Source organism: Acinonyx jubatus, chromosome B1 (assembly GCF_027475565.1).
Source record: "Acinonyx jubatus isolate Ajub_Pintada_27869175 chromosome B1, VMU_Ajub_asm_v1.0, whole genome shotgun sequence".
Classification (NCBI taxonomy): Eukaryota; Metazoa; Chordata; class Mammalia; order Carnivora; family Felidae; genus Acinonyx; species Acinonyx jubatus.
Window position 1 is genome coordinate 109,183,924 of NC_069382.1, and position 13,540 is coordinate 109,197,463.

Here is a 13,540-nt window from a genome sequence, read left to right on the forward strand (position 1 = left end):
AGACTCTTAAAAACTGAGAACAAACTGAGGGTTGATGGGGGGTGGGAGGGAGGGGAGGGTGGGTGATGGGTATTGAGGAGGGCACCTTTTGGGATGAGCACTGGGTGTTGTATGGAAACCAATTTGACAATAAATTTCATATATTAAAAAAAATAATAAAAAGAAAAAAAAAAGAAAATATCATAATCTGGGGGCACCTGAGTGGCTCAGTAGGTTAGGCATCCGACTTTGGCTCAGGTCATGATCTCACTGCTCAAGAGTTTGAACTGCACATGGGGCTCTCTGCTGTCAGCGCAGAGCCCTCTTGGGATCCTCTGTTTCACTCTCCATCTGCCACTGCCCTGCACTTTCTCTTTCTCAAAAATAAATATACATTTAAAAAAATCATAACCTGAAAACGCATTTAATACACTTAATCTGCTAAACATTACAGCATTACAGCTTCGCCTAAACTACCTTAAACATGCTCATAACACATTAGCTTACAGTTGGGCAAAACCATCTAACACAAAGCCTATTTTATAATAAAGTGTTGAATATCTCATAATTTATTGAATACTGTGCTGAAAATGAAAAGCAGAATGGTTGTATGGGTGCAGAGTGGTTTTAAGTGTATCAGTTGTTTACCCTTGTGATTACGCGGCTGATTGGAGCTTTGGCTTGCTGCTTCTGCTCAGCATCACTTGAAAGTATTGTATTGTATGTCACTATCTCAGGAAAAGGTTAAAATTCAGAAATCGAATTATGGTTTCTACTATATACATAGAGCTTTCATACCATGCCACATTCAGAAAATAATAAGTCAAACCATTGGAAGTTGGAGACAGTCTATAAATTTTTATTCTGAATTTTGGTCCATAGTAGCATGCATATTTATGGCCAGCTGTCATGTGGTTAATGAAGGAGTATGAACATAAATATCAAAAACCTACTAAGGTGATTCTATATTTATATTTCTAAAAAATATTGTTGTTTTTTTATTTTGAATCTCTAGCTAAGCTCTCAGATAAAACCTTTACAAAATCTGTACAACTGTAATTCTTGCTCATGCTCTTAAGGAGCAAGAGTCAAGGCATTAGTGCAAGAATCTGTTCGGTATCATTCATAGAAGTCCTTGCAGAAAGGAGAAGAGTAGGTGGAGAAACAGAAAAGGAAAGCAACTCAACTGGCACTCACGTTTTTAATTTTTATTTTCTTTGGTAACTTAAGCTTATCTATGTTGTTTTTCTTTGATTTATTTTGTCATTTATATTGATTGAACTGAAGATAATCACGATCAAGGCAGAAAAATGCTATAAAATGACTTAAAAAATTTTTTTAAACATTTATTTATTTTTGAGACAGGGAGAGACAGAGCATAAACGGGGGAGGGTCAGAGAGAGAGGGAGACACAGAATCTGAAACAGGCTCCAGGCTCTGAGCTGTCAGCACAGAGCCTGACGCGGGGCCCGAACTCACAGGCTGAGAGATCATGACCTGAGCTGAAGTCAGCCGCTTAACCGACTGAGCCACCCAGGTGCCCCTAAAATGACTTTAGTAGAAAATAAATCAAGGCTGACAGTTTCAACCTATTTGGTAATAAACACACAACTGCAAAACTTTCATTTCATTAGTTATTCCTTAGAAATTCTAAGGAAGTGCAGTGTATTTACAAATGATAACCATCAACACATAAGAAGTTCTTGCTGGGCCAATCGCCTATCAGGCTTTGCAGGGGCTAACCATGAATGATTGGATGAGAGAAAGCCACTGAGGATGGATTCTTTTGGGACATTTAATTATAATGAACTTTATGCAGCTCTTTTTTTTTTTTTTTTTTCCTTTTCAGTTCCATTGCTAGCTCATGAGCATAGTCATTGGGACAATGCATGTTGATATAGTTTCAGAGAGGAGATTTCTGATTTTTCAGAGCTAAAACAAAAATCAGAAATTGCTTTCTACTGGTTGCACTAGGCACTACAGATACAGAGAATAAGACAAACCCCCTGCTTTCAAGCAATTCTCAGCTTAAGCTCATTTGAGTCATTACCATGGACACAGACATTTGTATTAGGAATGTTTTATTGAGCAGTGTCAACCAGTGAGGACCGTGGGATATCACTGGAAAATACCCATTTAGGAGAATAGCTTCCGGACTCTTTTAGCTCTTCTGTTCTTTGTAACACCTGAAACAAAATGAATTTATGTACTTACTATCTTGTCGTTTTGTGATACATAACAGTGAAGGAAAGGCCATGAGGAACTAGCCTAGTTCCAAGGCCTTGTAAACCATAGTCAATTTGATGTAGCTGTCCATACAAAGTGGTTGTGAGTCATGGTTAAGTGATTGTGACATGTCTGAAAGGCAAACTTATGTCACAGAAAAGAAGAGCTCTCTGGATAGGTGGTTACATATAGCTTTTGTAAAGACATTTGGAAACTTTGATCTGGAAGAGACCACATCACAGAGAAACTGTTATTGTCTGAAAGCACACTGGTGATAAAAACCTTTCAGTACCTATATAAACTAAATTTTATATGTGCTCATATTGCCACCTTTTTTTTGTGATTACCGGAGCTAATATTCTAATTGTGTGCCTATGAAACATGGCAGACATAAGGGTAAGTAGATATCTAGAAGTCCTGAGAAGGTTCATACTTCTCTAACATTTTATCTTATTTCCAATATTCACTGTAACTATGATATCAATATCAATAAATTTCACTTTGAGTTTTCATGTTATAATTCCATTGTCTTCTCATAAGACCACAAAAATAATGGAAGTCAAAAACAATATATTTAAGAAAGCTGAAAGGAAAGATGTTCATTTATTTTACATAAAGTACATTAGTATTCTCCATGGCCTACCTTCCAACTTTCCAGAGTTAATTCTTGCCATGTCTCAATGTCTCAATTGTTTTCTTTTTTATTCACCCAAGCCAACCAATTGACAATGGTTTCCTAATGTTCTAATTCCTCCTAATTGGTGTACATGCTGCATCTCACTGTGCTCCTTGTGTGCTTTTTAATATCCACAACAGCCTAGAGGACATTACCAGAAAGAAAACTACATTGCTATTGGCCCGTTAGTGTCATGGAAACCAAATTCCTTTTTCCTTCTGGTTCTGTTCCTTTTTTCTTCTTTTCCCACACTTCCCTGGGCCTTCTTGACTCACCTACCTTGTGATATTGGATTCTCGGGGAAGCAGATATGGAGACCAAGTAGGAGTGCCAAAGGGGAAGGAAAGAAGGAAAGAGGCAGAAATGGACAAGGGGAAGCTATCCAACTGTGATGCTGACCTGATGAAGCTCAACAGACAGGTCTGGAGCAGCAAGTGCCCTTAGAGGATCCCATATTGGATGAAAATGGCCAGCTTCCTATATCCCTATTTGGGTCAGGCATTGGTTAGATTGTCTTCCTCTGTCCTCAGATAAGAGTGACCTCAGCTGGAAAGCTGGGATAGCCCCTGGTATAGTTAATGGCTGGAGGCTGTCAGTCTTACATTCCATAGCTTGCAGCCAGGAAGCCTGTCCCTTCTTGAAGAGGAGTATCTCTCTTTGCCACATCCTGCTCCTAGGATCTCAGTCCCATGTCTGACATGCAGCAAAGTACTCAAGGTCACCAATTTCTGATTCCATTGGGGGATATTTTCCTCCTCAATTTATTAGAAAGAGGCCTTAGGTTTTTCAGATTCAAGATAGTAAGAATAAATAACCCTTTCTCCAGTTGATTTTAAGAATCTCTCATAATGAGACCTTGTTGGCAGTCTGAAGGCTCTATGTTTTTACTATGTCTCCTTGATCTCTAAACTACTGTAAGAAGAAAAGAATGAGGAAGAAGAACGATTCAGCTCAAAGAGCACGTTCTTTGTGGAGGTTTTTCCAACACCCTCCTCTAGGCTGAATTCGCTGTTTTTCAACTGTACTTGCACTGGCTGCTGTGAATGCCTCAGTTATAGCACTTAGCATATTGTGTTCTAGTAGTTGACTGTCTTGTCTGTTCTTTCATTAGACTGGACACTTTTCATTTAAATTTTTTTTTAACATTTATTTTTGAGACAGAGAGAGACAGAGCATGAACGGGGGAGGGTCAGAGAGACGGAGACACAGAATCTGAAACAGGCTCCAAGCTCTGAGTTGTCAGCACTGAGCCCGACGCGGGGCTCAAACTCACAGACTGCGAGATCATGACCTGAGGTGAAGTCGGCCGCTTAACCGACTGAGCCACCCAGGCGCCCCATGACTGGACACTTTTTAAGGGCAAGAAAATTCCTTGTCCCTCTACTGTCTCTAACTCTTAGGCTTGTAATAGATGCTTTGGATTTGAACTCTTGTGGTGCGACAGCAGCCCCAAACCCACTGTGATATAAAGCTGTATTTTCATTAGATTTCCAGATGGTTGAAAAATATACTCAATGCTTTATCAAACACTTTATAAAATGTTTATAATATACACTTACCAAATTCAGAAAAATACCGATTAGCTTTTAGAAGAAAATAAAACTTTATAATTATACAATCTCAATATAATTAATATTGATGTTTTGTTTCCTTTGTGTTTTTTTGTGATTTAGAATTTTATAAGTTGATATATGTACTTTTGCACCTAATATTATATTTAAAGCATTTGCCATGTCATTTAATGTTATTAAAAGTTATTTAATTATTTTTCTGTTATCGGAAATTAGGTAGTTTCCAATATTTGCTTTTATGGATAACTTGTCATGAACTTCTTTCAAAATAAATCTTGATTCTAACCTGTGACTATTTCCTTCAGGTTAAACAGTAATATATTTGTTAATATTTGTACATGTTGTTGAACTATTTTCCAGAGAGTTTATACCAGTTTATCCTTCCCTATAAGTATGTGTGTGAAGTCCTTCTCACCACACTCATGGCAGCACTATTATCTTTAAAACAGGACAACTTAGACAACATAAACAATGGTTCTTTCTGTTTTAATGGGGATTTCTCTGAGTCCAGCTAGCTAAATCTAAATATAAAAGTTTTTATATTTTATTTTATATTTCATATTTTATTAGTCACTTATATGCTACCTTCTCTAATTTTTATATTCATAGTATTTGTTCATTATTATGAGTTTGAGTGAGTTTTTAATGTATTGAGTGAGTTTTTTAAGTACTATTAAATGTGTTTGTCATTATTGATATAAATAATATTCTCAGTTTGAATTGTCTTACAATTTTATAAGATTCTGCTCTTCAGAGAGCCTCAAATTTTATCTAGATAAATTTAACCAGCACTTCCTAATCTATTTATTTCTATATTTAGAAAGTGCTTATTCACTGCAAGATCAGTTCATCATTATTCCCATCTGTTTTCTGCTTTTATTTTAAAATAAAATTTATTTTAATGGATGGTAGTTTAAAATTATGATCCAACTTAATATGTTCCTCAAAAGTATAATTTCCCCAAAACCTTTCAGTGATTCATCTATATACATTGGTTTACAATGCTTCTTTTCTATCTATTATGATCTTTTCTATTTTATTGGTTTTAAGATAGTCTCTAATATTCTGCTGATTTATTTGCCCATTATTGAAACAATATTTACAAATGTTTTATGGATGCTTGAAAAGAAGGCACATTCACAGTTAGTGGGAAACATCCATCCATCCACCCAGATATTCCACGTTTGTTTCAGATCAATCCAAACACTTTTAGAAATAAAGTGAGTGATGTGAATATGCCCAAAGGCCAAGTGTAATTCATTAGGAAGTGGTTTCAATGAGGTTGGTGGGGAGAGCACATGCCTGGCCTAGAGACACAAAGTCAAATATTAAAAAAATATATTTTACTGATGCAATTCCTCAGTTCAAGTATGTTTATAGAATGAATTTGGCTTCTTGTCTTTACATTCACATACTCCAGTATGCCTAATTATGTTGGGAGGGGGAACTTTTTTCAAAACAAACCAAAACAAAATAAAACAATTGTAACAGCCTTTACCTTCTGAGTGAGAGGAGGCAAGAATGAGGTGTATATTTTATTGGGAAAACAGATTGTGATGGGAGGAGAAAGGAAAGCTTGAACTTTCAAGGCTTCTATGAATTCTTCTATGTTAAACTCAAACTATTTGGTCATTTGCTTATCAGAGCATATGATCTAATCTTTGGATTTTTGAAAAGCTAAATTACTGCGCAAATAGTGGTGAGGCTTGGGGCTGGCACTTAGGGGATTGGAGGGAGAAATTAGACATCTTGTCTTTGTTGAGAAGTAAAATGATGAGAAGTTTGTGCCAATATGTATTTAGGTTTAAATACTACTTTACAAGTAAATAAATTGCTAAATAAAGGGAAAAAATTCCATTGGTTCCAGATGAGATGACCTAGGACACCAAGCCATTTACCATAATATGAATACATGGCAGGGAGGGGACCAGGAAGTACAGACTTGATCACCTGGGCCAGAGAACAGTCACAGGATAGGGTGGAGAACTCACACATGAAGAAGGTCCATGAGAGATCAACTCTTTTCAATGCCTTTCATTCAGAGAGGCCACTATCAGCATCCAGAAGAGTGGCATGAACTGGAATAAACTAACAGAGATTCTGTCACAGTGAGGGAACATTGAAAGGGATTTGTGAGGAGAGAGGAAAAAGGCAATAAAGGAGGAAGGTTTGGGTTTGTTTTTGTTTTGGGTAAATCCAAATAGGCACTGTTTATTAAGAGGTGGATCTCAACTGGATGGAGTACAAACATGAAATTTTATTTTTCTCTAATCAGGGCTTTCAACATTTATCAAATTCTTCACTTCATTCTTTAAGAGTATCATAGACACATTCCATAACCTTTGGACACTCTCTGATTTAAAAACTCAACCCAATCAAGTTTAAAAATCCCTTCATACTTGATCTAAAATTTTGCTTCACCACATCACTTCTTAAAGTCATGATTCATGGGTCTTTAAGTGGGAGATTAACACGAGCGGTTCTTGTACCCCCTTATTTCACCCTCTCATCTAGACAAGTGGAAAAATGGACTGAAAAGTTATCTGTTTTAACCAGGTAGAGTTGTGCTTCCCTCTTTGTTGGCTTGTGCTGGTTTATGCTGCTCCTCAGGTTAATCCTGACAGGCTGGTGATGGTGGCCTTTCCGTGTGAAAGGCACTCTCTCAGTGGAGGCGCACGTGTGAGTTCTTTACACCATCCTATGAGATCTTCCTGTAGTTCATTTCTCTGGCATGGGGCATCTTCTCTTGCATACACACTTCTAATTTCTTCTACCCAGTTCCCATCCACAGTGGTATACATTATAGACTCTCCATGCTGTAGTCACTTAACCTGGAGGGCAGCCTTCTTGTATGAGGTACTGGCTAAAAGATCTCAAGATTAGTTCCTTTTCTGGTGTCCCTTGGATCTATAAGAATTCATACACCCTTAGAAGAGCAAATGATGTCTTTGCTATTCTATTGTTATCATCTCTCTTTAATTTGTAGGGGCAAGTCATCAAGTCTTGGCAGATAGTCATTCCCCCAATGCAAGGCCAACTTGCTCATTCTGGAGGGACTAAATATTTCTATTCAACAGTTTCTGAGAGAATCCCCTCCTGGCATCTTGACTTGAGTGCTGTGGAAGTGCATTTTCCCATGAATACTACATATACCAAAAGCCCAATGACTTCAACAGTCTTTCCTTCTTTCTCTCAAGTCAACTCCTTATATAGGTGGTTGGGGTATGGTGTGGTGGGGTTGGGACCTGGATGAGGATAGTAGGCTGATTTTTCTGTTTTTCATTAGATCTTGTGGGAGATACTGATGCCCAGAGCCTCTCTTTATGATGTGATATAATAGCTTCTCTTTGTCCTCAAATTTGAACTCTAGTAAGGTTAGTATACGTAACAAATTAATAGATTATACAGTTGCATATCCATGTTGCCTGAACAGTTCCACTCAATATTGTTGCATGGAGAAAATCATGCACTAGAATAAGGCAGAATATTGTATTCCTGTGGTCTGTGTCGAATCCAAGCAGTGGAATCATCTTGTTGTTTAGTGTTCTTGCCCTGCTCTTATTTCTGCCCTGGAGGGTTAAGCTGGTTCTTTTAGGAGGGAGTAAAAAAAATCTTTGTTTACGCATTAAATACAGAGCTTTCTAGAGTATATGCTATGTTGTGCTGATAAATGTGACCTCGAAATAAGCAAACAAAAAATCAAGAACAGAACAAAACAAAACAGAAAATCACAGGAAAAAAACCCAAACTGAAACAAAAACAATGATATTTGTAGTGTTTTCCAACTTCCAAGGTGTAAATACTTACACTATGTGGATTTCGACCTCTGGATATGAAGTCAGTAAATGGGGAGTAGGAAAGAAATCCACATAATTGTCTTTAAAAATTTTTTTTGAATATTTATTTTTGAGAGAGAGAAAGAGACAGAACATGAGTGGGGAAGGGACAGAGAGAGAGAGAGAGGGAGGCACAGAATCCGAAGCAGGCTCCAGGCTCTGAGCTGACAGCACAGAGACCGAAGGGGGGCTCAAACTCAGGAATTGAGATCATGACCTGAGCCGAAGTTGGACACTTAACCAACTGAGCCACCCAGGCACCCCTCACATAAATGTCCCTTGTGAGCCAGTACAAGCTGGCTGCAGTGCATCATTATTTATTAGGTATTACTTTATAGAGCATGATGGACATTACGTTGATATTGTAACCCTTCTGATACGTTCTACCTGAGCTAATTGTTGGAGCTATCTTTAAGAGAGAGAGAGAGAGAGAAAGAGAGAGAGTATGTGTGTGTTATTTTCTGAGATAAGGCAAAATGAAGTAGACCTGAAAACAGAGCAACAGGGAAATGTTTGGGCACTTTTCCTGGGGGAAGCAGAGCTATGTGACAAGGGAAGAAGCTAGATTTACTAGAAAAGTGGGTGAAATTCACAGTGGTGGGATAGCCAAATTCTAATGACTTTTAAGAACAGGCTGTCTAGTATAAATAGTCTGCTCATCAGGGTTGTAATTCTACTTTACTGCCCCAAACTTTCACTTACATTGACCATACATACAAAAAGGCCTGTGTGAGTTGTTGTTAGATAAATGAAGAAAAGGGTCTATATACCATGTCTGGGCCAATGCACAGTGAATAAAGTAGAATGAAACAGAAGGCAAGAATCTAATGAGGTTGAGAGGGCAAGAACAAGGCTGGAGGGAATTTTGAGAAAGGAAGACATGGGAATTCCCAGAAGTGGTGGGGAGGAACTTTTGCCTGATGTGTAATGGGGGTGTTTACCAATTTTATTTTTGACAGAAAGATGACCTTAGCTGACATCTGGATATCATTTAGTCTAGTGTTAAAAATAATTGTGACCTTATTTTAATTTATTTGATCTGCCAAAGGTTGTTTTTTTACTATAACTGTGTTTCTGTCATTTACTCATATATTTAACAGTCTTATTTCATACACGTTTTCGTTATAGTGTTTGAGGCATTAAAATTCATGGCTATTACAACTTATTTGTGGATTATCAAGGCAAATTTTCCTGTTGTTTACCCAAGAACATGACGTGCTTTTTCATTTGTTCAGATCCTATGTATCTCTCAGGCAATTTAAAAGTATTTCTTTCTAGATCTTACATTTTTCTTCTTAAACATTCCTATGTGTAATAGAGACTGATAATTGTCCCCTAATATTATTTCTCCTCTTGTTTCCCTGCAGTGGAAGCCCTGAATTTTAGCTGGCACATGTCTGCCTCATTTCACAGCCTCCATTGCAGGTAAGCCTGGCCACTGACCAAGTTTTGGACAAAGAGATGTAAGTGGAAGTGGTATATGCAATTTTGAGGAGTGTTTTTTAAGTGGGAAGGTATGTTCTCCTTTCTCTTTCTTGTGGTGAGAATGGGACACTATGATTAGAGCAGAAACCAGGAAGGAGCCCAGGACTCTTAGTGATCTGTGGAACAGCTGTTCTAGTCTTGGACCCCTGACCACTGGACTTTGCACATGAAACAATAACCACTTGTGTGTCTAAGACACTGAGTTTTATGTTGCATATAGCTGAACCTAATCGTAATTTATTTGCTAAGCTTTAAAAAAATATTGTAAATGCAATATTTTTCTGTATCAATACATACACAATGTATTGATATATTCCCTTTGTATCTTACTATGTGACTGAATTTTCACATTGTAGTAGTTAGGAAACAAGGATGGAACACAGAAGAAAAAGGAGGCACTGGTTTATGTGATTGCTTTAGCAGTTAAAGATATGAGGGGGTCAGTGTTTCTTATAACAATAGTGGAGATGATTTGCAGTTGTTAACTGCTACAGAAGTTTCACTAGACAAGAATGACAGGTTCTGGGCAGCCAACTACCAAGGTACATCATGAAGACTAAAGAGCTTACAGAGTAGCATTTAAAGAGAGCCTCATCTCCTGCAACCAGAGAGCCACCTGTGCTGAAAATTAGGCCTGAAGTTTGATTGTGAGACTGGCAGAGTTACAAGAGACTGGATTCATAGTCCCAGCTAGTATCCCCTGGTAAAGACAAAATCGTGGAATGAGGACATTTGGGTAGATGCTCTTGAGAACCACAAACCCACAGATTCCCATGAATCCCCCAGTCTGGCTAACTCACCTCCCCCTTGTTAGAGGACAGTAGTGTCCTGCTGCATGGAGGCAAAAACCTTATCTGAAATATATTTCTTGAAAAAGATGTTTATTCTCCTCAAGATCTTTCACTACATACATATATACATACAATTTATTTATGTATGTATGTATGTATGTATGTATTCATTCATTCATTCATTCATTCATTTATAAGCTGATGGAGCCAGGCCTCAACATGGTCTTCCTATGGAACTACTACCTCTTCAGGAGACATATATGTAGGCTATGGCTCATATTTACTAGCAGGAATCAGAACGAAAACAAGCAAACAAAAAAATGTATTGGGATGGATCTTGAAGATGCTCAGTTAGGAGGGGCAGAATATAAAGCTGAGTAGGATCAAGGTTTGCCTTTTTTTTTTTTCTCCTCTTTCCATCAATGTAACTTTTTTGTTATATGTGTCATTTGGTTTTACTTTTGGAATCTAGATCTTAGGTTTCAGGTGTTCATGATGATTGGATTTTGCTAGGCGTGCTATACCTGGGTGATGGGAAAATGAAGAAAGGAGATTACTTCTGTATTGGAAGAGCTGTGATAGAGGCATTACTGAGTTGGTGGTCTAATGAAGGCAAAGTGCTGCTTGGGGGGAGAGGTTGAATAAGTGAGGTGGAAGGAGAAGCAGTTGTGGTGAGAAAGTGGCTGTGACTCATTGTTTTTGGAGATGGAGCAATCATGGATTGTGACAGGGCTGGGTGCCAATCTGGTGTGGGTATCCAAGTTGGAAGTGGAAGAGAAGGTTACATGGAACCTGTAAGCCAGGAAACTGAAGGACTGGGTTTGTTGGAACAGCAAAGTTCTTCAGGCAGATGATAGGATTTAACATGGAGAGAAAACTCGGTCGGATGATAAGGACCTTCACTTCATTTTGATGACACTAACAAGAATGGAGTGGAGAGTATAATAAAATTTCATGAGTCTTAAAGAGCAGGTTTTATGTGACAGGAGTGGAGGTAGGAATGGTCTGAAGACAAAGGTACATTCCTTAGAGTTCTGAATTCTGTAGAAAGACAGTGGAAGAAAAAAGATTTTCTTCCAGTGTTCTTTGGGGTAGGAAAATAGTTTTTTCTCCATCCAGTCAGATCAGTCTTATTGTTTATAGAAATTACTCCGAAATGCCAGCAATATCAGTTCTGGAAATATGAGCACATTTCAAATGTAAAGTTGTGAGAGGCCAATTCATAGAGCCACCAACTCACTGCCATTTTAAATAAAATCTTTATTATATATGTCAGTACATTATATAAATATATAAATATATATTTATATATATATTTATATATATATATTTATATATATATGTCAATGGGAAGCTGTATTGAGTTTATATAAATTTTATGATTTTATAATATTCTTCAGCTATTAATGGCTTAAGACAAAGTATTGCCAACGTAACTGGACAACTTAATAAAAAATTCAAAGCCGTTATTTTAACACAAATCTCGTTATTCAAAATGACCAATTCGTTCATTTCATTACTGATTTAACAGCACAGTTTTTTGGCCTTTCAAAGTTTTCCATGACAGCTGTTTTCTTTTATTTGTTTCTATTTTTGCCTGTTACACCATAGAAAACAATAAACAGAAAATTCTGAAACAGATGGCTACTATTGTATTTTGTAGTTTATTTTTAAAATATGCAACCCAAAACATCTGCCATAATCTGGAACTAATTTTCAGAAAATGATTTTGACTTAATGTTTAATGTGGATCCAATTGTAAATGATAATGGTATATACAGTGACTAGACAGACACTAAGGTGAGCATTTTGCTTCTGTGGAAGCATTTGATGAAGTTACTAAGGTTTTATTTTATTTTTTAGTTAAATTCTACTCTTGTATCAATAATCTACTGAACTTCAATTTAGTCTTTGTACTTTGCATTTGTTTTCTTTCCATCAAATCTCTACATTCGCTCCCGTTTTCACACCAATCATACTTTGTTTTATAGGTCTAGACATGCTAGAAGGCAAAGACCCCTATTATTTTGAAATTAGCCCCACCGTCCTATTATTTAATGTATGGACCTCATTGAGATAATTAGGAAGTATATTTAAATAAATATCTGCTTCCAAGTTTACTTATTAACAAAATACATGTTTTTCTAGGATTATCATGAGAACAGTGGATATATTCAGATATTTTCTAGGCCATCATTTTACCACTTTGAGGTTTAACGTTCTCTACTGGTATTCTAGAAAACAGAGAGCTTGCAAATCAGAGAAAGGTGACTTGCTCATTCTTCTCAGAAAAAAATGGAAATGCTGAAGAGATATTTAGTTAGGATTCTAGCAAATAGGTACCTGTGTTAAATTAATGTAGTTCATCTAACAACTCTATGCATCACATATGATATGTGCCATGTTTTGATATATATAGTTTTTTGATATTTTAAATTAATCGATTCTTTTAGCAAATATTTATTGAAATCTTACTGTGTTTCAGACACCACCTAGATGTTGGATGTGAACAAACCAGACAAAGTTGTATTCAAATGGGAAGATGGATAATAAATAAAAGTACACATAGTATAATTTTAGAAAATCACAAATGCTGAGGAGAGGAAACATCATAGCAAAGGAATAGAGAATGACTAATGGATGGAGATAGGGGCATGTTAGATATATTATTTCTTCATTTCAAAACACTTAGATCAAATCTGTGATATTCACTGCATAAGAATTTATAGACATTTTAAAGATCTTAAATATTTATGTCTGCGATTGATATAAAAGTACTAACACTTCCTTTTTTCCCCTCTGATCATTATCATTTGCAATCCTTACCTAGAATTTTAAATTTGCAAGTTCTGCATTATTTTTTTTTTCCTTTTGTAACCATCTTAGGTAGCTCAGTAAGGGGAGAAAACAGTTGCAGTTAGTGCATGAGAAAGCTTAATGAAAATAGAAATAAATGAAAATAGAATTAAAGTCTCA

The 13,540-nt window shown here is 36.7% G+C and overlaps 1 long non-coding RNA gene across 1 annotated transcript in view; it reads left to right on the forward strand.

Annotated features, from left to right (window-relative positions):
• Nucleotides 1-1,872: 1,872 nt before the first annotated feature.
• The window catches only part of LOC113600238 (uncharacterized), a 241,011-nt gene continuing 229,343 nt past the window's right edge, over nt 1,873-13,540 (forward strand). The window contains exons 1-2 of the long non-coding RNA XR_008296191.1: nt 1,873-2,601; nt 9,656-9,713. This is a non-coding gene — a long non-coding RNA (uncharacterized LOC113600238). The remainder of the gene's footprint in view (nt 2,602-9,655; nt 9,714-13,540) is intronic.